Genomic DNA, 4,496 nt, shown 5'->3' with positions numbered 1-4,496 from the left:
GTGTATGCATGTGTGTGTGTGTATGCATGTGTGTGTGTGTATGCATGTGTGTGTATGCATGTGTATGTGTATGCATGTGCGCGCGCATGTGTATGTGTATGCATGTGCGCGCGCGTGTGTGTGCGTGCGCATGTGTCCGTGCGTGCGCATGTGTCCGTGCGTGCGCGTGAGTCCGTGACTATATTTATCAAAGTTGCACAATGTTAATAAATAATTTATTCTCACAACATGTCTTTTTTTTTTTTTTTTTAAATATTATATAATAGATACACACACACACACACACAGGTTCCCCAGTGACACACAAACACACAGACCACTTCAAAGTGACACACACACGGCAGCTACCAAGTGACACACACACACAGTGATAGGCCCCGGACATGTTGCCTGCGTGCTTGCGGAAGCGTGCTGACGCGCGCTCCCACTCAGCACTGAGCCCCTACAGTCGCAATTAGAGCGGCTTTAGTAGGGGCTCACCTGCGCTTCCGCGCGTTTGCGGAAGCGCAGGTCTTAGGGGAATTTAAAATTCCCCCGCTTGCTGGCGAGACAGGCTGGTCACGTGAGCTGGTACATACACACACACACACACACACACACACACACACACACACACACACACACACACACACACACACACACACACACAGAGGCACAGGGAGATAAAGTGACTTACCCAAGGTCACAAGGAGCTGACACCGGCAATTGAACCAGGTTCCCTGCTTCAAACTCAGTGGCAGTCAGTGTCTTTACTCACTAAGCCGTTCCTTCTTCCCTAAGGCCTTGGCCATGTTTACTGCTTGCTGGCTTAAGCGTGCTGACGCGCGCTCCCACTCAGCACTGAGCCCCTACAGCCGCAATTAGAGCGGCTTTAGTAGGGGCTCACCTGCGCTTCCGCGCGCTTGCGGAAGCGCAGGTCTTAGGGGAATTTAAAATTCCCCCGCTTGCCGGCGAGACAGGCCGGTCACGTGAGCTGGTACATACACACATACACACACACACACACACACACATGCATACACATACACACACTGAGGCACAGGGAGATAAAGTGACTTACCCAAGGTAACAAGGAGCTGACACCGGCAATTGAACCAGATTCCCTGCTTCAAACTCAGTGGCAGTCAGTGTCTTTACTCACTAAGCCGCTCCTTCTTCCCTAAGGCCTTGGCCATGTTTGGCGCTTGCTGGCGGAAGCGTGCTGACGCGCGCTCCCGCTCAGCACTGAGCCCTTACAGCCGCAATTAGAGCGGCTTTAGTAGGGGCTCACCTGCACTTCCGCGCGCTTGCGGAAGCGCAGGTCTTAGGGGATATTAAAATTCCCCCGCTTGCCGGCGAGACAGGCCGGTCACGTGAGCGGTTCGCCCAATGAGGGCAAACCAGCTCCGTGATGTCACTGGCCCGCCCCCGGCCAGTGACGCGCCCGCCCCCTGACGGTCTGTCCCCCTTCTGCCCCGATCCATGTCTCCTATGTGTGTGTGTGTGTGTCTGTGTGTGCATGTGTGTGTATGTGTGTGTATGCATGTGTATGCATGTGTATGCATGTGTGTATGTGTGTATGCATGTGTATGCATGTGTATGCATGTGCATGCATGTGTGTGTGCATGTGCATGTGTGTGTGTGCGCATGTGCGTGTGCGCATGTGCATGTGCGTGTGCGCATGTGCGTGTGCGCATGTGCATGTGCGTGTGCGCATGTGCATATGTGCGTGTGCGCATGTGCATGTGTGTGTGTGCGCATGTGCATGTGCGCATGCGCATGTGCATGTGCGCGTGCGCATGTGCGCGTGTGCGCGTGTGTGCGTGTGTGTCTGTCTGCGTGTGTGTCTGTCTGCGTGTGTGTCTGTCTGCGTGTGTGTCTGTCTGCGTGTGTGTCTGTCTGCGTGTGTGTCTGTCTGCGTGTGTGTCTGTCTGCGTGTGTGTCTGTCTGCGTGTGTCTGCGTCTGTCTGCGTCTGTCTGTGTGTCTCTGTCTGTGTGTCTCTGTCTGTGTGTCTCTGTCTGTGTGTCTGTGTCTCTGTCTGTGTGTCTCTGTCTGTGTGTCTGTGTCTCTGTCTGTGTGTCTCTGTCTGTGTGTCTCTGTCTGTGTGTCTCTGTCTGTGTGTCTCTGTCTGTGTGTCTCTGTCTGTGTGTCTCTGTCTGTGTGTCTCTGTCTGTGTGTCTCTGTCTGTGTGTCTCTGTCTGTGTATGCATGCGTGTGGGTGTGCGCGCGCGCGCATGTATATGTGTGTGTATTGTGTGTGTATGTGTATGCATGTGTGTGTGTGTACACGTGTGTGTGTATGCATGTGTGTGTGTGTATGCATGTGTGTATGTGTATGCATGTGTGTGTATGCATGTGCGCGCGCGTGTGTGTGCGTGCGCATGTGTCCGTGCGTGCGCATGTGTCCGTGCGTGCGCGTGAGTCCGTGACTATATTTATCAAAGTTGCACAATGTTAATAAATAATTTATTCTCACAACATGTCTTTTTTTTTAATTTTTAAAATATTATATAATAGATACACACACACACACACACAGGTTCCCCAGTGACACACAAACACACAGACCACTTCAAAGTGACACACACACACGGCAGCTACCAAGTGACACACACACACAGTGATAGGCCCCGGACATGTTGCCTGCGTGCTTGCGGAAGCGTGCTGACGCGCGCTCCCACTCAGCACTGAGCCCCTACAGTCGCAATTAGAGCGGCTTTAGTAGGGGCTCACCTGCGCTTCCGCGCGCTTGCGGAAGCGCAGGTCTTAGGGGATATTAAAATTTCCCCGCTTGCCGGCGAGACAGGCTGGTCACATGAGCGGTTCGCCCAACGAGGGCGAACCAGCTCCGTGACGTCACTGGCCCGCCCCCGGCCAGTGACGCGCCCGCCCCCTGATGGTCTGTCCCCCTTCTGCCCGATCCCTGGCCCCCTTCTGCGGGGATCCCTGTCCCCCTTCTGCCCGATCAATGTCCCCCTTCTGCCCGATCAATGTCCCCCTTCTGCCCGATCCATGTCTCGTGTGTGTGTGTGTGTGTGCATGTGTGTGTGCATGTGTGTGTGTATATGTGTGTGTGTGTGCATGTGTATATGTGTGTGTATGTATGTGTGTATGCATGTGTGTATGCATGTGTGTATGCATGTGTGTATGCATGTGTGTATGCATGTGTGTATGCATGTGTGTATGCATGTATGTGTGTGTGTGTATGCATGTGTGTGTGTGTGTGTGTATGCGTGTGTGTGTGTATGCATGTGTGTGTATGTGTATGCATGCATGTGCCTTTGTATGCTTGTGTGTGCCTTTGTGTGTGTGTGTGTGTGTGTGTGTGTATGCATGTGCGTGCGCGTGCGTGAATATATTTATCAAAGTTGCACAATGTAAATAAATAATTTATTCTCACAACATGTCTTTTTTTTTAATTTTTAAAATATTATATAACACACACACACACACACACACACACACACACACACACTGACAGCTACCAAGTGACACACACACACAGTGATACCCGCCTCCCAAGCGCTTGCTGTCTCCTCTGTCAGGACAGCAAAAAGCTCCTGGTAGAGCGAGCGGCAGCAAGCGAGAGCGAGCAGCAGCACCTAAGCGCTTACTATGTCCCAGGCCTAAGTTAGTGCAGGATCTCTGGTTTCCCTGCGTTACTCAGACGGCTTGTTTTGATCTCTTGACCGGACGGTTATACAGGTGGGAGGCATTTTTATGCCTTTACCATCTGTTGGTATAGTGTTCCTACATTATTCATTATACCTCCATGTTTTGGTCTTTACCAGCAGGGATTATATTGTAATATGCCAGAGTATTTTCACTTTTGAGGGTTATGAGACTGTTTTAATTTTGTATTGTTGGTGACATGTTATTTAATAAATTTGTTATATACTGTTTGTATACCCGAGTGCTTTACGTGGGATTTTTCTTTTCTTTTTTCGTTTACATACATTTTCCTCCCGAGCCCCGTCAGTAGCCCATTATTATAGGGTTTTACTATATACACACGGCTGTCACTTACCGGCTGTCTCTTCCTTTGATGTGCACACCGCTTCCTACTTCAGTACCTCTCTGGTCACCTACTTCCTGACACCGTGCGTCCCCTGATCAGTGTCCCCGCTGCCCCCGGTCCGGCTCCCCGCTCCGTGTTCCCCCGGTCCGGCTCCCCGCTCCGTGTTCCCCCGGTCCCTCCCGCTGTCCCCGGTCCGTGTTCCCCCGCTCCGTGTTCCCCCGCTCCGTGTTCCCCCGGTCCCTCCCGCTGTCCCCGGTCCGTGTTCCCCCGGTCTCTCCCGCTCTCTCAAACCGTCACCAACCAGGGCGACAGCTGGGGCCGTCTCCATGACAACGCCGCTCGCTGCGTTCAAACACACGCGCCGCCGTTCGCGCCCAGGCGCGCGCCTCCAACACACCCAGCCAATGACAAGGCTGAGATTCCGTGAGATAGCGGCCGCGTGTAAGGGATTGAGCCTCACGGGTATCCGTAGTCACATTTTCTACTGCACATGGGGTT

At 52.6% G+C, this 4,496-nt stretch overlaps 1 protein-coding gene across 2 annotated transcripts in view; it reads right to left on the bottom strand.

Annotated features, from left to right (window-relative positions):
* The window catches only part of KIF24 (kinesin family member 24), a 67,520-nt gene extending 63,393 nt beyond the window's left edge, over window positions 1-4,127 (bottom strand). The window contains exon 1 of one of the 2 annotated variants that reach the window (XM_075582640.1): window positions 4,008-4,127. The gene's annotated coding sequence lies outside the window, so the exon portion shown is untranslated. The remainder of the gene's footprint in view (window positions 1-4,007) is intronic. The other variant, XM_075582649.1, reaches the window with a different exon arrangement.
* Between the last annotated feature and the right edge of the window lie 369 nt (window positions 4,128-4,496).

Source organism: Ascaphus truei, chromosome 1 (genome assembly GCF_040206685.1).
Source record: "Ascaphus truei isolate aAscTru1 chromosome 1, aAscTru1.hap1, whole genome shotgun sequence".
Lineage (NCBI taxonomy): Eukaryota > Metazoa > Chordata > Amphibia > Anura > Ascaphidae > Ascaphus > Ascaphus truei.
Note: the sequence above shows the minus strand (reverse complement) of the source record. Positions and strands in the feature narration are given on the sequence as shown.